This window comes from Harpia harpyja, chromosome 15 (genome assembly GCF_026419915.1).
Source record: "Harpia harpyja isolate bHarHar1 chromosome 15, bHarHar1 primary haplotype, whole genome shotgun sequence".
In the NCBI taxonomy this organism is placed as follows: domain Eukaryota; kingdom Metazoa; phylum Chordata; class Aves; order Accipitriformes; family Accipitridae; genus Harpia; species Harpia harpyja.
Window position 1 is genome coordinate 28,513,591 of NC_068954.1, and position 24,000 is coordinate 28,537,590.

Below are 24,000 nucleotides of genomic sequence, written 5' to 3' on the forward strand. Positions count from 1 at the left end.
TCATTTACTTTGGTGTAGACAGAACAGTCATTCCAATCTGAAGATTATCAGGAAGAAGCAAACCCACCAAACACATTTTGCTCATTCTTTCCAGGACATTATTCTTACTAACCTTTTCTCCACCAAACCAAAGAGCTTTTTTTGGACCAATATATTGCAAGAGCTTTCACAGGGAGACCATTATGATCAGCAACTTCTTAAAGTCTCTCCACAGAAAGCATTCCCCCCCATGCCTAAAAGAACTTCAGATCTTTTCTACAGTTTGTCCAAATTTTCAATGCACATCTTGTGCTGAAAGGTACCTAAGAATTCCCCTTAGAGGTCTCACTTATTTAATTCACCAATTTGAAGTCACTGACAACTTCTATTCCTGAATTACCCATTGTAATACATTTTCATTATATTAGCTCCTTGGCTGTCCCATCCACCTTCCACGAACTTACCTGAGGTAATCAGTAACGCAAACGTTAACCGGGAAACGCTTTCTATGCAACTACCTTGAATAGGATACCCACGTATCAGAGCCTGAAGATTTACAGACGAGTTTAAGAATCACGCAGAGACTGCAATTCGCTTTAACAAATAAACCTATCATCGTTTCTATCTTATTTCTATGCGTAATAGGTCTAAAAATATACTGTATTCAGAAAAGCTTCCATTTTCTCCCTTATACTTTTTTCCTTCTGTTACTACATTGTTCTCATACTTTTGCTTTTTTAAATACAAATTGCTGCTCAAAAATAGGGTGGGCCCTGACGTGAAGTCTTTCCTCATTATTGAATTCCATTACCTAATAAACTTGGGAAGGGCTCCGATTTTTGGTTCCGAATTCCTCCCCCATCCCTCCCCCCTACACACATACACCAGTTTGCCCAGGATAGCCCTGACCTTTGGAAAGCTGCTTTTGGAAACATGGAGCTCCTCTGCATTTACACCCTTGTGACATAGGATCACATGAAAATACTACCCGCCCATGAAGAGCCGTCTGTAAATTTGAGTTTCAAAAAACTATTTTATTTCTGAAGGAGCTTGACTCCCATCTCCGCCCCAGCTAGGACAAGGAGAGAATCCTACTGTCCCAAAGATTCAGCTCTGCCTCAAGAGTACTCTTCTCCATGTCATCTGCAAACACGAACGTATCTTTGCATTGACGTCAAGCTGACCCAAAGATTTTCATCAGCAAAACTTAACAACCTGTAAGACAAACCAAAAAAAAAAAAGAAAGAAAAAAAAAAGCTGTTGCTGCTACTAACTGTACTTCATACACACTGCAACATTGAAGACCCTACAGTAGTTATTGGGATAGTAGAAATAGCACCATGGAACTCCATATGGGCCAATTTGACTACCTGTCCATTATACTGCCCCACAAATCACACTGTCAGCATAATTGCCAAGTCCCAATACACCAACTGCACTTTAAATCTAAACGCACACTTCTCGGCTTAAACCTACGTAACCCAATAACAGGCATGTAGGCATGAAAAGCACCCCCTACACAGTTCTGCATATTTAAAAAAAAAAAAACAGAGGAAAAAGAAGAGGCATTCCAAGACTGAAAGCTTATGTCTACTAGACTTCTATTCAAAGTAGAAGTCTTCATCTCAGTCGCAGACATAAGCTTCCCACACAGTGATTGATTCAACTGTCTTGTTGCTCAAATGGGAGTTAGAAAGGATACAGCAGAACAAGCTTTAACTAGAACCCTTCAGTCAAAAGAACAGAAGGCAGTAGGGAAACTCAAGAGTGGAATGCAATCCTGTTTGGTGAACACATGCTCACTGTCTGCCACACTCTGCTGGTGTGAAGTCACTGCAAAAACAATGGCAACTGACATAGTCCCTGGCGGTAGTTCAGCTGCCTCTTTCCTTCCAAGCCCTCGCTCGCCAACTACCTGTTTTTCCTCATGCGGGTGCTGCTGCGGCTCCTGCATGCATGCTGTAGGGTCATGGCTTCAGTTTTGAAGAAGGAGAAACAGTTCTTCTTAACTCTTGATAAAAAATCCCAACAAACAAACCAATAGAAGGTAACTGCTAATTAACCTTAGAAAAATTAAGTTGGGAACACTTACTTCCAGGAACAACAAAACCAATTAAGTTATCACATGCAGAAGATCCCGCTGGTTTATTTGCTTCATCCAATTCTTCTCTCCACCAGCCCAGACACTCCGCATGACTTAATTACGTCTCTCTCCACATAAAGGGTTAGTATACTTAAAAAGTAGACTAGCCTGAGTTGGCACGATCATTAATTCCTCATCTACACAACTACTATGTTTCAAGTTAGATAGCTATACAAAAAAACAGAACAAACTACACCCCAACCCCAGCAGCAACTGAGGCAACATTTTTTTTCCAAAATAATTTTCAGCAGTTTCTGTTAATTCTAATGAGCCAAGCAAAGCAAGTTAAAGAGATGCTGACATAATACCACCCGTGTGACTCTAGTACTAAACAGACAGTTCTCTCTCAATCAACAACAAACGTAATCAATATTCCCATGGACTCTGAACACACAGTAAGATAGTGGAATAGCATCTGGAGGAAGATCTTGCCCTTCTCATTACAGGCATCAAGATACTTCCCGTGCAAGCTCAACAGTGACTGTAACCTCAGTGCAGCAATTGGAAATCAGCTCCACTAACTAAGGCAAGTCATAATCACCCAATTAGATATGCTCTTTCTGTCAATAAAAATCAATTTTCTCTCTCAGCTAAGCTCTGTGTACACTCACAGAACTCTCGTGACACATAAAAGGAGAAAGGAAGGACAAATGGACATATTCACTCTTGGGCATGCAGGGATCCTTCCACCTAAAAGCTTCTAAGGACACTCACGGACTCTACCTTAAAAGCGTTCCAAGGCAGCGTAAGCCAATCTCACTGAACTACTTCATTTACCTGGGGGAAAAATGGCCATGTTCAGAGCAAGCATTACTTCATTCACCACTTAGTTAAGTCTGCTGGTATATTTTGTAATGCATAGTGCAAAACCACCTAACACGTATGACAACAAATCCAAGTCTTGCATGGGTCAGTTCAGTGTTTTCCCTTTATTTCTTTCCCTGGTTCAGAAAGATGATCTACTTATCACCAGCCGAAATCCTACTTCTCCATCACAGCCATCCCTCTGGACAGTAACACGGAAGTTATGAGAAAACGCAACTGGGACTTTGTACATTTGCGCAGCGGACATTGAAGAGGAAGTGAATCAGCTCTCTACTGTTAAAAATGAAGCAACTACACTTTCTGCTGGTCTTTACATACCACCAACTTAACTCGATAGCAGCAAGCGTTACAGACCTTAGACTGGGGAAAGCCCTCGATGCTGAGAGCTCCCTCAGCCTGTCTCCCCTCCTTTCTCCTTGTCTGCATACTCTCTAAGCCCTCATACTAGCCATTTAGTAGTCAATGTAAACAATACATCTATCTTCTAATGTATCCAGGCTACCTTTACTTCACTGATCAAACTTCATATGACTTCTCTACTAAAAATACCTTCATAGTGACTACAGTATCCAAGCATGACCTTGCACCTACCTCAACATGGTTAGGTTGGTACTCAGCTAATGGAAGACAGATGCCTGCCTTCTGTGATTCACCCAACAAGTTCCAGTTTCTCTACCTTGAACATAAACTAAACTGACTCAGAGGCAGATGTCTACACTGGGGATGACTGAAGTTCACTGAAACAAATACTGCAGCATCAAAACAGCTCAGCCTCATAAATGTCTCGGCAGAGCATTCAACGATAAACCACCTTTATTACCCGCTCAAAAAACATTCCTCTAAAAGCAACAAAACCATTTAACGTAACCTTTGGGACAATCAGCCAAGCAACAATCGCGTGTCATCTTTTGCATCAAAGATGATAGCATATCATCATAACTCACTTTGTTTCAGTTATATTAATTAATAATACTCTTCATTTGCAGGTGTCTCGGTAGCTGGATTACTGTTATGTCCCCATTGCTAAGACAGTAGGGGAACGCTGTCTTAGCGAACAGTCCATGTCTTACTTCAGAAAATTAATTTTTGACAAACTACTTAGCAAGCGGTACTACTGCAAGATGAGCATCGAACATGAACAGAATGTTATCTAACCCAGTGCTCCAGAAAGCATGTCTCTTCCCCCTTATATCTTCATACATCACATATTTCCCACAGTCTTACCAAGCACTACTTACTGGAACTCTTTGCGGACCCTGCATAGGGACCTGAAGAAAGGCTTTTTCTAAAAACATGCTCAAGTTTTCTGTACCAGAAATCTTCAACATATCTGAAATTTAGAAACAGAAGTTACACAAATCTGAACACGAGCTACTCCCTAGTAAAATAAATTTCACTGACAGCAAGAATCTCTCACTATCCACTTTTAAAACTTACTAAAAGCTGTGTTAAAAGGTTTTGAAACACCAACGTTAAATATTGTTTAAACCTGCCTTTATTAATTTTTTTGTTCAGAGGCAAAAGTCAGCTCCATCAGTTTTCCTAGGTGTCCTGGTTTCAGCTGGGATAGAGTTAACCGTCTTCCTAGTAGCTGGTACAGTGCTATGTTTTGAGTTCAGTATGTGAAGAATGTTGATAACACTGATGTTTTCAGTTGTTGCTCAGTAGTGTTTAGACTCAAGTCAAGGATTTTTCAGCTTCTCATGCCCAACCAGCGAGAAAGCTGGAGGGGCACAAGAAGTTGGCACAGGACACAGCCAGGGCACCTGACCCAAACTGGCCAACGGTGTATTCCATACCATGGGACGTCCCATCTAGTATAGGAACGGGGAAGTGGGGGGGCGGGGAATCGCCGCTCGGGGGACTGGCTGGGTGTCGGTCGGCGGGTGGTGAGCAATTGCACTGCGCATCATTTGTACATTCCAATCCTTTCATTATTACTGTTGTCATTTTATTAGTGTTATCATTATCATTATTAGTTTCTTCTTTTCTGTTCTATTAAACCGTTCTTATCTCAACCCACGGGTTTTGCTTCTTTTCCCGATTTTCTCCCCCATCCCACTGGGGGGGGGGGGAGTGAGTGAGCGGCTGCGTGGTGTTTAGTTGCTGGCTGGGGTTAAACCACGACACTAGGTTTACCTTCCATACCGACACTTCAACCTGAAAGCCGACACATACTCAGCAATTCTTCTGCTAGTATCGAGAGTGCAGAATTCTCACAGCTCCTCCTATGAAGTCAACATCAGGAGCCACTTTTTCCCCCCACCACATCATTAACAACACAGTAATAATTTCATATTAAAGCTGAAGACTATCCAAAGACTCATTTAAAAACTGACACCAATCTGAAACAATCCCTGACTCCTCTAATCAAATAAAAATCCTCTCATCGATAGCACAACAATTAAAGAACATCACAAAGGACAGTTACTACACGTTTCCAGGAACATCACCCATTTCCAGTGCTTCCCCAGCTTTTTCAAAACTTTCCTCCACAATCTTCCTCTGATACATAGAACACTTGTCTTTTTACTGCTTTGCTTCAACTTTCTCCAGATGTTACACTTGTCAGGCATGAGCAGGATGGCTCGGCACTCCTAGGTGCATCCCACCACGGCCCGTGGACTTACGTATGGCCAATTTTATGTAAGCGTTCCTTTACCTGATCCTCTTCCACCACGGGTACATCGTCCTTTGAACTGTTCTAAGTAGAAGTAACTCAGTATCGTTAACAACTATCAGGACTGCCGAAACATACTGATGTACCTGCACAGTAGGGCACATACACCAGTGGGAAGTGATGCACTTCTTCCAACTTTTGAAATTTAAGCTCCCCCCCCCCACCCCAATTCCCCAAGATCAGCGCAGACCACGTTTTATGGGCTGCTTATAGCAAGTACCTCACTCCCCAGCTTCTGCCGTTATTAAATTAGTTTGTACCATTTGCTTTACGATCTTCTGAAACAAGAAAAACCTCTCTGTGCCCAGTCACAGACAGGCTGCATAGGAAGAACAGATAAAGCATACTCCAAACTTACACAAGTGAACAGCTCACTAGTCAGACCAAGATAGTTGTGCAAACCAAGGAATGTCACTCTCTGCAGCCTTACCATGATGATCTACAAATGGGAAATCAAGAAGCAACAGCAATAGATTTAGCTTCTCCCATACTCGTTCTGGCATTTACATCCGGTTATGTACCAGACCACCTGAAAGCAACTTTGTAAGACGCAAGACTATACCAAAGCTGAAACTCCTTTTCAGCAACTGATAAATTGACACAAAGACAGAGTCAAGGGATTTACCAAAGACTTTACCATCGTCTGATGGCACAAGGATCCAAAGCCTTACTCCCAAACACCAAATAATGCTTTTTGCTTTCTGTAAACATTAATAATAAACATGCCTTAAAATAAAGGCATTTGCTTCCATTTTTTCTTCTGCATTAAAAAAATTATTCCAGCTTTCTCCATGCAGAGCCTGGGCTACTGCGATTAAGAACTCTACCATAAGACATCTGCCACCTGACCTTCCTCTACCCTTCCAGCTTAATCCCACTCTTAAACTGTCCTCTTGTGTAGCTGCTCTCGTACAGCAAATTCAATTGACATCATGATCTGTTGTTCTCAACTGCTAGTATTAGGTTCACTTGTCAAATTATCCAGATACCAGAAAAACCTGCAAGAACAAAGATTCAGAAGCAATAGTAAAGCAAAACAACAGACGAGAATGACTCATCAGGTCACATACGCTCATTTGACTGTTGTACCTAGGAGACAATGCACCAGCTGGCAAATGCTCCCAGCTGAAATCATTAATACACTGGTCCATGCACTAGCTCCAGAACTATCCACCCTCCTGCAAGGCAAAGGAAGGTCAACTTTAATACAAAGCACAGCTCTCTTTCCTCGGATGCTGACAACTGCTTCTGAAGCAGAGATACACATCAACCTGGATTTTGTGAATTTTACAAAACACCACCCCTCACGTGACAGTCTTTTCCATACTCTAAGCCCTTTTGAAGCCTTAGTAGTGCATAACCATGATGCAGAGCCCATGCCAGCACATTCTACTGCACCTGCACCAACGAGCTTACAGTACAGGGCAGGCTAATTCGAGAGACTGTCACACGCAGAAACAAATCCAACGCCTGCCTATACATACACATACACAAATTATTTCTTCCTATATAGGATTAATGCCAAGATTATTAAGTCCAGGGCTCCAACAGCCAGAATAATAGCAGAACCACTCCAATCTTGAAAAACAAACTGTAGTCAACAGTTCTGTATCTGCACAAGAACAACGAGCTTGCTGAACTTAAAAATGTCATCTTGGAACTTTCAAACTAGAGTGGTGTCATGTTGTGCCCCCCCGCTGCAATTCTACTCAACAACAAAGCTTACCTGTACCACTTGTAAGACTTTCAGGGATTTCTGGAAGACATCTTCAAAGACACTTGGTGGAAGTCGCCATATGGTGGACAGAACGCCTACCCGGGCTGAGACCTTTCAGAAGAACCACCATGACCCTAATAAAGTGTGAGAGACACAAGGTTAATCCACCAGTTATCTCATTCTTCCCCATTACTTCCCAAATTGCTACTCGGATGTTGTGTATGGGTGACAGACATCATCTGACCACAAAAGGCCTTGAACTGATGCTCCATGACCTACAGGGGGTGTCATGAAGACTCTTATGGCCAGGTGAATTCACCCCAGCCATTTCACCAACACTGAACAGAGCTACAGAAGTCAGAGCTCCAAGAATGTCTATCAAGTTAAGGGCAACTAGCCAGTCTGACAACTGTTGCAGTTTCATTACAGGCAAAGCCACGCTTCAGAAGTATTTCAACTTCCAGATATTCAAAACTGCAGAGAAAAGACTTTTTGTTACGTTTATGAGCTCTACTGGCAACTAAGCTACTTACTGCACTAACAACCATAGGCTCACATTACCAGCAAAAAATCCAGAAAACTGCATAGCAGTTACACACATTATGGAGCAAGACAAAAACCAGCCATGCTTACAGTGTTTTAAGACATATCTATCCTCCTATATATTCATATGAAAATTCTAAGTGACAAAACCAAACACCTTCTCTTTACTTGAAATTAACTGGGCTTGGACCATCCCAAGTTGCTCCAGAAACAAATGCAAAATTAACAAACCAACAGAACAAACTAGAAATGGCTGGAACACAGAGCACTTTTTTCCACGAGATGGCAAGCCTCTCAATTAGGATTTTCACCCCTCAATCAGGCATAGATTTTAAAGGAAATCCACTGCCAAACGCTTGGACAATCAGACAACACAACACCCCTTCTACCCCATTACTAACAGAACCATCTGCAACTCATGAATGCATTTACCCATACCTGAAATACCGATTCATCCACCATGTCCAACACCAAGGGACTCCTTTTACAGTATGGACCAGCAGCTAAAGAAAAAAAAACTTTCTACTGCAACAGTCACCCTATGGCTCCTGAACCTTTCATTCCTCCCAAGCAGCAAAAGGCACTTTTTTCCACACACTAAACACAGAGAAGCCAAGTACTCGCTACAAATGAAAAAAAATCGTCTTAAGAACCGAACACAACCCCTGCAAAACAATTTCTGCCGAAAGAATACAGCACAACCTAACAAAACCACATGCTGTACAACTCTAACCACTGCCATTGTTGAAAATATTCTGATAAAGAAATTAAAATCCAATTATATATAAGAGTTTGGTTTGATTAAGAAGTAGAAAATTGTGAAGCATAGGTATGGGAGTGTTAAGTTTGAAATGTAGTCACAGGAACTTAGGAACTTTAGAAAACGTACTATGTGTGACTATAAGAATTCAAGTATTGTCTAAAATCAGTTAACCATACAAACTTTGACAAAGATTTGTTGGTTTGTAGTGTTTTGTTTTAGGAAACTAAGGAAACTGTCATGGACACCAGTTTGCTGCTTGGAAACCCCCTTACCCCTCCCATCTCGATCTGAGTATCGAGGATTCCAATCAGTAGAGTTAAGTGAGATTAACCAATGATTGTTTTAACATAAGAATATTAAGAAAATGGTGTGACTGAAGGACCAATCATTATAAAGGTTAAATTTAAGAATAGACATAGTATGCATTTTTATGTACACTAATATAGATGATGAGAATCGTAGTGCGCAGAATCACCTGAGAGGTCAAGAAGCGGACAAGTGAGGAAGACTATGGAAGACCACCAGAGAGCTTCTGAAGACCACCAGAGACCTTCACTGCGCTTGCGTAAAGGACATTTACATATGTTCATAGTTTCCCAGAAAACTAATGATTATGTATAACGTTTTTCGGAAATCTAGGGAGTATGTATAACAGGTGTGTATTTAACCATATTGTTAGATAAAACAGGTGCTCACGATAGGTGAAGCGATCCCCCGTGTGCCCAGCGCTGCAATAAAGGACTGCCTGCTTCTTAACTTCTCATTGTTGTTAAGGAGTTTTATTCCGGATGTCGGCAACACCATCTCCCAACTGCTCAAGATGACGACTCAAGTTTGCCAATTCCCCGGTCAGGATTAAGGCAAAGTTACACCAGGGTTCCTGTAACTCACAAAATTCAACTTCCATTTGCTCAAAAGCAATTCCCACTCACCAGAATTGGTATCCTACTGAGTAAGAAGTGGCATGAAACTAGGTCAGTAGACTACATAAAATGTGCTAACCATGTCATTAAACATACCAGCCTCGGTGATTTAGGGATCACCTCAGCAAATGAGAAGAGGCCTCCCATTGAGTCACGAGGGTCAGAACAGACCCCTTTGCTTTCTAGACTCCTCACAAAGCAACCTAGAAGTGGCTAGATCCACTCCTAGTCTCAGACTTGGGCAACGGTTCATGTCTCAAGGGAAAGAAAGGGGTACGAGAGCCCTCCCGTTGAGTCACGAGGTTCAGAGCGGACCCCCTTGCTTTCCAGACTCCTCCTCACGGAGGAGCCTAGGGGCGGCTAGATCCACTCCTAGTCCCAGACTTGGGCAACGGTTCATGTCTAAAGGGATGAGGTATAGGGACCAAGGAAAGAAAAAACGCCACCTAGAGACAAAGAACGCAGGGATGTCACCTGTCCTCGGTGCAGCGCTGGGCCAGTCCGCCGAGAGCGCCTGCCAGCCGAGGGCGCCAGCCGCTCAGCCGATGGGTCCCGCCAGCCGAGGCCACCAGTCAGTCAGTCAGTCAGTCAGTCAGCCAGTCCCTCAGCCGCGGGCGCCAGCTCCGGTGGGCGAACGCACGTGGCGCTGCCCTTCGCGTCCTTTTATCATCTCCTCGCCCCGCCCTCGGGCGGGCACTCGAGCCATTCGGCTAACCGGGCGTCATGCGCGGTTTGCGCTTCCAGAGCCTTCGGGAGATGGGTCCTCGGGCTTGGGGGTCGGCTCGGGGAGTAGCTTCTCCCTCCCTGCAGGTGTGACCGTTCTTTGCCCTTGGGCCATATATGGCGAGCTGCCCCGCGCAGCCTATCAGCACAGGGAACTGCGTGCCCTCCGGCCCGCGCTCCGAGCCCGTTGCTGCCGCCCGCCGTCTCCCCTGCCTGCGGTTCGTTGCTAGGCAGGGTTCGTGGTGAGGCAGAGCGCGCCGCCAAGGCGAACTTGCCCCACCGCGATGTTGGAGACGTTAACCCCTTCAGTCTCCGACAGCCGCTCTGGAAAATAAAGCTCCCGCTCCGCCGGTCTGGAAGTCACAGTGAAGCAGATGCCCAAGTTAAATTGCGTTACTTGGAACCGATTTCTTAGTTCCACCGACTCCAGCTGGCCCCTTTAGAAAATCTGAGGATGATACTAACGGCTTTGATCTTCAAGTTGGTGAGGGATTTGACATTTTAAACATCGCTCTGACCTACAGTGCAAAGCTACCAGGCGTCCTCACTCTTCCCCAGTTTCTTTTAATTAAAGAAATTCTCAAGGGACATTTCTGTGCTTTTGCCCCACCCGAAAATAAATGCAGCATTGCTCTTTTACAGGCCAGTTAAAACCTGGCTCTAGGCAAAGAAGGAATTGGGAAGTCAGAGAATCCTAGAATGGTTTGGGTTGGAAGGGACCTTAAAGATCCTCTCCATGGGCAGGGACACCTTCCACCAGACCAGGTGGCTCCAAGCCCCATCCAGCCTGGCCTTGAACACTGCCAGGGATGGGGCAGCCACAGCCTCTCTGGGCGACCTCTTCCAGGGCCTCACCGCGCTCACAGCGAAGAACTTCTTCCTTATATCTAAGCTAAATCTACCCTCCTTCAGTTTAAAGCCATTACCCCTTGTCCTGTCGCTACATGCCCTTGTAAAAAGGCCCCCTCCAGCTTCCCTGTAGGCCCCGTTAGGTACTGGGGGGCTGCTCTAAGGTCTCCCCGGAGCCTTCTCTCCTCCAGGCTGAACAACCCCAACTCTCTCAGCCTGTCCTCACAGGAGAGGGGTTCCAGCTCCCTCATCATCTTTCTGGCCCTCCTCTGGACTCGCTCCAACAAGTCCACGTCCTTCTTATGGTGGGGGCCCCAGAGCTGGACGCAGTACTGCAGGTGGGGTCTCACCAGAGCAGAGTACAGGGGGAGAATCACCTCCCTCAACCTGCTGGTCACGCTGCTTTGGATGCAGCCCGCGGTACGGCTGGCTTTCTGGGCTGCAAACGCACATTGCCGGCTCACGTTGGGCTTCTCGTCAACCAGCACCCTTCTCTGAGTGGGTCCTTCTCCGCAGGGCTGCTCTCAACCCACTCATCGCCCAGCCTGTATACGTGCTTGGGATTGCCCCGAGCCACGTGCAGGACCTTGCGCTTGGCCTCGTGAACGCCATGAGGTTCACACGGGCCCACCTCTCAAGCCTGTCAAGGTCGCTCTGGACGGCATCCCTTCCCTCCAGCGTGTCGACCGCACCACGCAGCTTGGCGTTGTCGGCAAACTTGCTGAGGGTGCACTCGATCCCACTGTCCGTGTCGCCGACAAAGGTGTTAAACAGCCCCGGTCCCAAGACCGACCCCTGAGGAACACCACTCGTCACTGCTCTCCACTTGGACATCGAGCCGTTGACTGCAACTCTTTGAGCGCGACCATCCAGCCAATTCCTTATCCGCCGCGTGCTCCATCCGTCAAATCCACGTCTCTCCCATTTAGAGACGAGGGTGTTGTGCGGGACAGTGTCAAATGCTGTGCACACGTCCAGGCAGGTGACATCAATTGCTCTTCCCTTAGCCACCAAGACTGTAACCCCGTCATAGAAGGCCACCGCATTTGTCAGGCACAATTTGCCCTTAGTGAAGCCATGTTGGCTGTCTCCAGTCACCTCCTTATTTTCCACGTGCCTTAGCACACTTTCCAGGAGGATCCACTCCACGATCTTGCCAGGCACAGAGGTGAGACTGACTGGCCTGTAGCTCCCCGGGTCTTCCTTTTTCCCTCTTTAAAAACAGGGGTTATGTTTCCCCTTCTCCGCTCAGTGGGAACTTCCCCCCACCGTCACAATTTCTCAAATATGACGGATGGTGGCTTAGCCACTTCACCCGCCTGTTCCTTCAGGACCCGCCGATGCATCTCATCAGGTCCCATGTATATAGTCTGCTTTTAAGTACATACATCGCTATACTTGCCATCGACTGTATTTCCTACCAATCTCTACACCAAATACATGCTGAAAAACTAAGTCACTCTATTAAATCTTCAGTCGCTGGACAAAGAATAAGCATTAAGTTTAGTAGTGTTCCATAACAGTGATTCAAAAGGGCAAAATAACCGCTGTGGGTAGGGTTTAGATGGTCTACACTCTACCCAGTAGAGTGTTTGTTGCTTTTTTTCTGAACAGTGCTTTTCTGAGGATAGACCAATGCTGACAGTCTCTCAGAAAACCAGTTTTAGGATAATAAAGGATAAGGATGCAGCAGCCTTTTTCTCCAAAGAACAGCCCATCCCTCCAGTTTTTCAGCACGTAATTTCTCCTTTTCAAAACCCCTGCATGAGAGCAGCCTGCTTTTCAAAGGGCCAACCACCACGTCTCATTGGTTTGGAACATGCTAAAAGCTGTCAGAGGAATGCAAAGAGAGAAAATGTTCCTGTAATTGTCACTTCTCTCAAATATAATGTAATCAGCAGTACACAGAGAATACCGTGTTTAAATTTTACTATTTTACAATCACACGCTGAGGTCACAAGAACAGTTAAGTTATAATCAGCAGTGAACTAGGGCTTTTTCAACAGAGAACTTTTTGTTCTCAACATGGATAACTATTTACTTCTGTCTCGTTCTAAGAGCTGCGGAGTACTTAAATGTTGTAGGTGACAAATGTCACAGCTAAAGCAGTTGTTGAATCCAGATGACAGCCAATGGCCAAATCCAAATGAATTTGGTTAAGAAATCTGCTACGAGAGACACAAGTGCCTTACGTTTTCCCACCCGGAGTAGTAAGCCCTTTTTGTACCCCCAAATCTGGCACATTCTCCCTATTCCCACTGCCTGGATTTTGTCTTCCTCCGTTCCTACCTGCCATCCTCCGCACTACACCAACACTGCTGCAACCCAAAGTTCTTGCAGCAATCAACTGCTTCTTTATAATCCCACCTTTCTTGTCCACTGCCATTTAAACAGACTTGAGCCCTACAGGCTCACTGTTACCCCAGTGTTTTTGCAGCTTCTTTTCATCCTCAGACTTTCATGTTTGTCCCCTCAGTCACTGGCAATTGATCAATATTCCTCCCGGTCTCTTCTTTTCCATTCCAGCTATGCCACCTGCTCACAGTTTCCCAAATACCATCTCCACATGGAGGACAAAAGAAGAGTAAAGCCCAAAGCTCTAGCCACCAGCATCAAACACCATCTCTGTTTGTCCCATTTAACTCTGAATGAAAAGTCATTGTTCAGGAAAAAGATCTGACCGCACATATGGGTAGAGGGAGCACTCAGCAACAGCTTCTGAAAACACTCGCATGGACATCAACAATGTTCAGTTCAGAGGCTTCTTTAATATTTGAGGCAGTATCAGTTCAGAGTCTGATTAACTACAACACCGAACTGTTCCAAAATACCAGGAAAGGGCTAGCATCTACTTGGATTCAAAAGCTTCCAGTTTCTGCGCGTTTTGAGAAAGCAGCATTTATCTGTTCTCAGAATAAGGGAAACACAGAAGGCGGCTCTTATGTCACAGCTGGTATCTTTGTATTTAGTAGATCGAAGGGGACTTTTCAATTTAAAAGATTGGAAAGTTTCATTAGAAAGTACCTCTTGTGTGACTTATCTTTTAGATCCAATAACAACAGGTCACCACTGCTTGCAGCAACCTCAATTGTCTTGCACATCTCTCAACCAAGTGGGGGACCGGCCTGACATCATGTGTTACAAAATCAGTCAAAGGAATCACAAATTCAGCTCAGACAACTCAAATCCTCTCTGAATAGTCTTTCTTCATGTCAGATCCATGTGTTTGGTGGTACACTGAAACTTAATTAAGGTTGTGGTATCTGCAGGAAGTTCTAAGACTCGTTCACTAATTTGGAATGCCACCAAGAAGCCTCCTCTATTTTGATCAATGCTACTTTCTCTCTTCTCGCCCGTTTTCATGCTACTTCAATACCTGAAGTCAGCAAGGAGCATAAAGAAGATGAAAACCAGAACTAAAACAACCAGTTCAAGCAGGGAAACAAGGGAGAGAGTGAGTTGTAAAAATAAATGACAACAAGTTACTTTAGAAAAAAATTTGCAAGGTTTTTTGTTATAGATGCTTCCGCACGCTGGTAGCTCTTTTCAACACATTTTCAGTAATTTTTATTTTCTGATTTACCAGTGCTATAACTAATGTGAAAGAGGAAAAAAAAAAAGATAGAATGAGAATTAAAACAAACAAACAAACAAACAAACAGAAAAACCAAAAAAACCCCCACCACAACAAAAAAACCCCACCACAACACAAAATGAATGGCAACCACCCTTTAAAAAAAAAAACCAAAACCACAAACCATTGTTATACCAGAAGGATTTCTTCTTGTTTATTCAAAAAGAATATAGGAAAAGAACATGACTAGTATTCATGTTCCTATACGATGGTCCTGCTCTTTAGAATATTGCCATTAAGAAAATTTACTGGTGGAAGTAACAAGGGCAGAGATACCTCTAAATCTGCTATTAATATGGATTTGACGGCAAGAACTAGACTCGTACAGTCCAAATTATTCATGTGCTATTACATTCCACAAAAAAAAGCGTGACAAAGCTTAAAAATTGTTTATCACTTTCAATAGGTTTTATGGAAATTATACATACAGGTACACAGATACATGCTTGCATCTAGAAGTGGCAAAGAACACTTTACAGAATCATTAAAACTACTTACAGATGGAATAACACTACCTTTTAATGAACGGAGACAGCCAAGCACAAGAGAAACAGGATACAAGGTCAAATATGAACAACTTATTGATTACATTATCTTCATCCTCTCAACTATCAAAATCCTTCAAGTGAACACTTGAAGTGCTTGCGTATTATCAAAGATGATGAATTCACCACCTTCAGCTTAGGTATTCCTAAATAGATGCACTGTGACAATTTCAGCAAAACCACCATTGTAACTCCAACTGAAACAAAATCCACACCACTCATTTGTGCGATAAATACGACCAACTACCATGTAGCTCATCTTGTCACCTGCCAAGGAGCACAACCTTCCGATAGTCACCAGCAACATTATCATATTGGGAAAAAAATGAAATCCATCAACTGGTTTCACAGTATAACTACAGTAATAACAACTGTCAGGTTTATTTTCATTAGACTAAACAAAAATAAATTCAGTAAGCAAACGGTGTGAAAGCCTGGACTTCTGGGCCCTGACCAGCCACAAAAGAATAATTCAAATCCTACTGCTCATCAGAAATAGCCGGTGTTACACTGTCAAGCATACGTGCTTCACAACCAACTTACACACCACAGCACTAAGTTTACAGCTGTGAAGGCCTGGGAGGAGGAAAAGAATTAGTCAAAGAAACTTTTTCCATGCCGATTCTTTCCTAGCAATGTTCAAAGTCTACTTCCCCCAACAAGCTCTGCGACATAAAGCAGCACTGCAGAAAACCTTCACTTTCAAGAACTTACCATGGTAACATCAAGGATGCTGAGGCGGCTGTGGACGCTGTCTCCTGCCAGCACCTCCTTGACACCCACTTCTGTTCCACCCTGCAAGTGTAGGACAGAAGATTGCTGCAGGCTCACAGTTGCATATTTGGCATCTATGGAGCATTTCAGAAGGCCCAACTTGCTCTCATTCTCCCAGATACTCTGAGCGGCCCTAAAAGAAACGGTCCCCCATGGTAACTCGGATGCTTGTTTTCTCTCTGCTCTGATGGAAATGTGCTAATTCAAACCTCCAAAGTTGTCAACCACCGTCCTAAGAGCGATAAATTAAAAGAAACTAAAAGCCAGGCGTGTCTAGGGGGAGATGTGACCTGCTTGTCTTTGCTACGTAACAACCAATAAAAAAACAGCTTCCTTCACTCTGAGACAGAATTAGCTCCGTGTCACGAGGTAGTACAAAGCAAAGAACAGCAAAGTGCAAAAATATCCAAAAAACAGCAAATTTGGCATAATTTACAAACACAACCCACCCTGCATTTTCAGCCATCACTAAACTGTTCACGTGTTAAAGCTAAACTCAAAGTTCACTCTGGAAGAAGGGGGGGAAAAAAAAAATCTAAATTGCCAGAAGGGATCGCAAGGACTAGCACTCAATGCTTAAGACTCACCCATAAAACAAGCCATCATTTATTTTCCCTGTCTACCCAAGAGTGAATCTGAATCTTCCACCTCCCAGGCGGACCCGCTAACTACCACGCTACAATATTATGGAGTGAAGTGTACTCAGTCTCTCCTGCTCCGTACACCTAACTATTTTCTATAACTACCATCCAAAAGAAGAATGTTTCCAACGCTGTGCAAAGCCCCTCTCGCACCCTTGTCCTCCCGCAATAACTATGCAACTAGAGTATGAGAGCACATTTCAGAAAGCCTGATCGGCATTGTGTTTTGCTCTCTCATCTAAGACACGGAGGACCACAGATAAAAACTTTGATCTTTATAAATATCATGGCCCTGAAGGGTTGGAAGTAATCCTTTCTAAATCACTACGATTCAAATGTCCAAGTTTAATCAGTGCTTAATGATTCATGCCAACCTATATGCTATGCCAACAGATTTATCTCAAGAACCGCAGATCGGTTTCTTCTTACACTTTCTTGAATGCAAACTTCCAGCTTGCCATCCTGCACAACGTAGATGCTGTCATCCAGCTGCCCAGGACAACAGATGTATTCGCCTTCATGCAACTGCACAAAAAACATCTGCTTGCACAGTTCCAGGAAAAGAGGTGTCTCAAAGTGGCCAAGGACCCGGCAAGAGAGAAAACGCAAAGGGAAACCTAAAATCGCCGCTGCCCTTGGAAAATCCTTCCTAAATTTGCAAAGCCCCCAGGCACAAATAGCAGAGCAACCCCAGAGTCAGTTGTTGCATGGCAGTCCAACAGCATGGCAGAAGGAGCAGAACTCCCCAAGACAGCAGTGCAAAAGTACTGTGAGATGCCAAAACCTGTAAATACTGGAGGTCCTTTTTGAGTAGCACTCTGAGCAATGCCAGCAGGCTCAGAAGGAAGTCTATCCAGTCTTCCTCAAGCAAACACCAGCATGGCTTTGGAAGGGGAAGAAATGTAAGAACCTGCAAGATTCACACATTGCACGAGAAAAGTTACCCTATGGAACTTTCCCTTTTAGAACAGTTACCCTGTCCACATAACCAGAACACGCGAGAAATACTGAAAACAAAGGGAAAAATGCCTGTCACGTGCACATACTTGTAAGTTTGGAATATTCCATCTCCTGCAGGTAACATGCAAGTGGAGTCCTTCGATATTGGAACTAGTCGGTCACTACCAGGCAGACAGAAATACGCGTCTTAAACGTGATCATTCTGTGCACAGCACCAGAAGGGCCCTCCACATAGCTCCAGTAGATCACACTTAACAGGATCAATCAATCAAATTCTACTGCAACATCGATTAGTCATAGGAGATCAGAATTCCACAGTAGAAAGTTTAGATGACTTAAACAGCAGTTTTATTAGAGTATGTATGACCTTCAGGACTAAATTATATCATAATGGGGAGAAAAATGAACATACACAAACAAAGCCAAAATTACAGATCAGAAGAGCTCATCCTCTTTGCTGCCTCAGCAAATTTAGCCCCGTGCTGAACAGGCAGAAGGACTATCCCTTCTTCTCAACCTGCCAAAGAGCTGTGGGGATTAAGCTGACTTGGATTCCATTTGCAACCTTTTCGGCCAGAGAAGTAAAAGATTCTGCAGTTCAGAGAGTTGTCTATATGGTATCCAATTAACATTTACCAATTCCGATGCTTTTCTGTACCAAAAACTTGTCTGATATAGTCTAAAGGGAATTTTAAAATGCACTAACAGAAATCTGTTCATGTTAGAATAGCTTTATTATCACTAGCCCTGAATTTAGGCCACTAATCTACATCTTTTTTCTGGGTTTTGTTTTGCTTTTTTTTTTTTTCCTAAAAACACACTCAACTATTTTCTTAACGTTTCTAAAAAATTAGAAGTCATTTATTCTTTCCTCATGCTCAGAAGAATTTTCAGTCAACTGCTTAAAGACTCTGACCATGCACTGATAAAATTTAAGACTTGCCACAAACTGCCAAATATTTAGATCACTTGAACACCCGCCAAAACCAAAATCCAAACTTATCCTTCCATTCAACATTACCTAACGTTTCTAAGCCTGTATAGGACTTCCGATGGCAAATGGGAATGCTTTACATCAAATTCAGTCAGATCTGGCTCTAGCAAAGGAGGCGGCGGTTCTTTCGGCTGCAGAGTTGCACATTCCCTATTAATACACAGAATCCTACAGAGAAAAACACAGGTCAGAAAGTTCAGGAAGTCTCCTCATTTGTCTTAAGTATGGGCTGAACACTGACACCATAGGCTGACTGCAATACTAAATGCACACCATGCCAAGTTACCCATTATCAATTTGATAAAACAGTAGCATTCCACCCTCCTGCCTTTCTTCAGCCAAACTAGAGACAGTGCTGTTGTGTGCACAAACCACTCCATTTCGACAACCTTCCCAGCAAAATGCTAGGCTGACGCACAGCTGACAGGACTTGGAAAAAACAGCAGCTATGGAAAAGTGCTATATGCTAGGGACAGGCTCCACATGACAAACAAAACACCCACAAAACCAGCCGCTAGGGCATGAATTTTCCCTTTCCCAAAAGCCCAAGTACCTTTTAGCCAAAGATAAAACTTTTGCCCGCTTCCGCATCCTTTGGCGAGGCACAGCGTTCCCAACCAGAGAGTTTGGAAGAGTTGTAACCCAGGAGGAAATAATGAAAACAAAAACATTTACTAAAAACCAAAACAGGCCAAAAAACCAACCCACTAGTTCCAACCCTGCAAAGGCTCCAACTCATCTACCAAGTCATTAGAGCATGAGCAGAGTGAAGCACTCGTATAAGACCTTGGAGGACTGGAACAACATCTGTTTCAGGATCACTTTCTTCCTAGAAAGCAAGTGGAGTACACTTTGATTTTAAGAAGCAACTACTACAGTGGTAATGGATGGTAGAAGGGAAAAAAAAAAAACCCTTACCTATACAGTTCTCACTCGGGAACATTCAACATCAGGCAGACGAGCAACATTTAAAGCTCCAGTAGTACTGCGGCGGTCTGTGCTGCTGACACACTAGGGCCTGCTTCATTCTTCAGCTGGTGACAAACAGCACCACTGACATGCAGCAAAGCTTTTACTTGGTTTTAATAGTTACTAAGTGCCACCTTCTGCAGAAATGCAACAACTGCAAGACCGAGAAAACACCTCATTAGTTACTTTCAAAACATTACTAGTTCTCCATTTGGTTCTCACAGAGTAAAATCCTAGGAAGAAGCTTCTCTCACAAAAGAAGTCTTTAATTAGTTTGGAGGCTCTTTTTTTTTTTCTTTTTTTAAAAGCAAAATCTTGGTATTTTATCAAAAAGACATGAAGTACAATCAACAGCAGTTAGTTTGTAATATTCTATGGCTTATTCAGGAATAAAAGCAAAAAAAGCAAGGTCTAAAACCCCAAAGCAAAAACTACCTGAGATGCTTTTACCACCTGGAATTCTAAGCATCCTTTACTCACGTGTGTTACATATAAACAGCTGAATATTAAAATTACAAAGTTGCTGGCAACACACACAATTTCCTTTCATTGAGGGCTGTTTTGGCCAAGTTCTACATCAAGGCTGATCTGCAACGCAAAAGCAAGGTTCAGGGAGTAGTCTCCTCCCTCCACAATGAAACAGAGCTCCAAAACCGGCACAGTGTCCAATTAAGGCCAAGTATTTGAATTCACCTCAGCGAAGTTCAGCAGCGTGTGAGACAGAAGGCTGCAGCAGTGCACAAGAGAAAGCGCTCCTCGACAAGCAGTTATTTACCTGTGCCTTATTTTTCTATAGATGTTGGTGTTCAGTGCCCTGGCAAGGTGAGTGCACACCTGGACTCGAGCAGGTTACCCCGCAGGGCACAGTGAGGACCCCCCCAGCCACGCTCTGCCTTTGGTCCCAAAAGGGGCCAGTCCCATTCCTGCCTCGCAGCTCCCCTGGGTTGGGGAGCCCACCGCACCCACACCCTGGCTCTGACTCTGCAGGACAGAGGGCAGGGAGCACTTCTCGCAGGCAGAATTAAATAGCCTTTTTCCTTCACTAACCATTTCTATTTACCGTCATTCATTCAACAGATGACTACCAGCAAGCGAGAAACGTTTGCTACTCTGAAAAGGGGTCAGAGTCCCCACCTGAGCAAGAGGCGGCTTTCCAAAGTCAGCCTTTATCAACAGCATCATGTATACTAAAACTGCACGTGCAGGTCCAAGAAGCTGCTACGTAAATTTTGGTACGGGAAGCGTTGAGTAAGGAAGTCACCTCGACCTCTAGGACCTATCGCACAAGCTTGCAACAAAACCAAATGCAAAATCTCTGCGCTGACATAGCCCCTCATGACACCTCTGAACAGATGAGTTCTTTTGACCACGGTGGTACTGTCAGTCAGAAGAAAAACAAGTCTCACGTTCCACATACACTAAGTAGCTTCAAGGGATGCATGTATTTTGCGGAGAAAGACGGGAAGATTAATCTTCTCAGTTAAATGAATTCCAGGCAATCAGCGCTGAACACCCAGCATACCTACTAAGATTAACCTAATCCATTAAAGGAAACGTCTGTCTTCAGATCTCCTCAAGACTTCTTGTTGCGATTCCCCAAGAAAAGCTACTTGCAAAGATAAAAGTAAAAAAGAAACAAACAAACAAAAAAGGAAGAAAATATCAAACAGGCATCCATAGCCTTGAAGGATTTAACCAACTGATGCAGAAACAGATTCCTGACTGATGGAAAATTCTTGAGGAGACCTTTCAGAATAATACAACAGGAACAACATCAGGACAGGAACCTGAGGGCACAGGTGGTATTCCTTGTGACAATCCAAGGCAAAGAGGTCAACCTTGGGATAAACCCCTCTTCAACAGTCTCTAATGAGACAGTTTCACAAGTCCTATTTGCAACTGAGTACAAGAAAACAAGGGCTCATATGCTGAAGCGCTGAGTGCTCTTCACAGGTAGGCTGCAGAAGGGTAAATTCGAGTATCTGCTCCGCAGATAGACTCACATGGGAAAGAAGGTGTCAGCTTTGACTGTAGTGGCAGTGCTGGAAGTCATTATCTGAAAAGGACAATCCTGAATATAGGCACTGAATATCTGGAATATAATCCTAAACACTGAGAAAGACAGAGTACTGTACATATTTAAACAACCACCAACTCCACAGATGAGTTAGATATTCTCTGATTTATTACTACCCTCATTGTCGGCAAATTTTCTTGAAAGAGGTGAGGTTTGGCCAGAAAGAGAAGCTATTGCTGTTCCACCAGCAATTCAGGCAGAACCCCAGGAGCTCTGAAACGTCCCCAAAAGTCCAGTGAAATGTTACAGGTTGAAGGCCCTGGGCCAGGTTAAGCAAGTGAAGTATTGCAAAGTTTACAACACCTCCCGAACTGGATTTTAACCTTTACTTCCCTCCCACCGTGCCAGATGCACTTACCTTTCTCATGATCTTCCACCCACAGAACATCACTTTGTCTCTCTTGCAAAATCTGTACGGAGGCGCGTGTGGCTGAAGTTATTCTGAAACAGAGAAGCATCACATCACAATCCATCTGCGGTTCTGTGCTAAGGGAAGGAAAACTCAGCACAGGTTGTCAATTTTGCTACCTCTGTAACAGCGGTGGCTCCTGTCTACTAAGCAGCAAGCTCTTGTGGCCAGCATCTGGAATTTAAACCAACACAAGACAGCTCATTATCCAACTCTGGTTAGCCAAGCCAGACTAGGGAAGAGCTGGCTTGAGGCTCTACCTAATCGCTGGAGGAGATACAAAGGCTCTCTAAACAGAGAGAAGGATCAGGTGAATTTAATCTCACAAAGGAAAACTCTAATTCACCCATTTCTCATTACTTTAACAGTGAAATCGCAGCAGGGTTGAAGTTATTTGCATGCCAACTGATACTAAGGCTATCATACACTAGAGAAAGAAAAACCTCCAGCGTCCTGCGTGCGACAGTTCCGAATTCTATGTTCAGACCTGGGGAAGTGAATCAACACAAGTTCTTCATCCTTCTAAAGCTGTTTCCCTGCAAGAACCCCTACCTTCACAGAAAGCAATTATTACAAATCGGCATAGAATTTACCACATGTTATTGTAAAAATACTGAAGACAGCTGAGAAAACCGTTTTTAAAACATATGTAGCTATGATTGTTTCACTCTTCTGTAAACGACAAACCCAACAATTGCTATCAGTAGCAATGCCACTGCAGCTCCAACTGCAACTGCGGTCAGCTGCGGTAGGAATTTACAGGGGAAAGAAGTTAGTAACTCCTAAAGTTGAAAAGAATTATTTGTTAATTAATATTAATTATTAATTATGTTTGGAGGCCTGAAGAACACTTTGCTCAGTAAAAGATGTCTACAAGTCAAGCACATTCGTAAATACTTAATGCTTAATTAAAACATCAAACATGCAAGAAGTTTAAACTACAAGCTCACATGCAAAATTTGCAGCATTTTCCCCCCCAAAGATCTGTGAGCTGAACAACTCAGTGTACACAGGGCAAAATAACAGGAATTAATTCCTCTCTCATGCACAGCGACAGCAAAGAAACAAATGCTCAGACTTGGACTGTGACTTAGTAGAGTTCCTAGAACTGACAAGAAGCTACACACTATTTACACACACGCAATCTTTCAAGTTGGTTTACTCAAATTGTATGTGATTTCTGCTTCCCTGACTCTTTTGATGTCAGCCATAATAGGCTGTAGAAAAAAAATATCATGTGTTTGGTTTTGAACATTCTATTATCAAGTGTATAATGACTTTGGAGAAGGTGGATACTGCAAATGAATTACACTAGAGAGTAAGTGACAGAGCTTCTGCATTACAATTTTTGCTTTACTCCCAACATTAATACTTCCACAGCAATAATCCCCAGTTTATTTTAAGGTTACATATAAAATTTCACTGGAGAGCTGTCTATATTGTTTTAATCAGATTCTAAAAGATAGGTTATGCCACTGGAAAAAAAGAGATTACTTCAAATGAGTGAACAGTGGAGACCAAAACGTTTTCTAAAAAACCTTCCATGATAAGCTATCCAAATTTAACACACACAAAAATTCCCAAAATAAAAGTGTAAATCAGGATCCTTCTTCTAGAAAGAAGCTACCACCATCTTCACGGGTGGAACTGAGCAGGTGGTTTATTACGTTGAAGGACATGGACAAGAAAGTTTCCACCTGAAGTTGTCCTGATGAAAAAAACCTAATAGATGTCTCCACTTCCCAAGGGAGGCAGAAGCAGGGCTCCACTGTCACTGCACGTCTCTGAATTCCATGGCTTGGGAAGGGACACGGTAGCACCCTGTGTTCATACACCATAGCTGTAGGGTCCA

General features: G+C 43.5%; 1 pseudogene; it reads right to left on the minus strand.

The window, feature by feature from the left end:
• LOC128151753 (patatin-like phospholipase domain-containing protein 7) overlaps positions 1–24,000 on the minus strand; it is a 38,159-nt pseudogene that overhangs the window by 12,684 nt on the left and 1,475 nt on the right.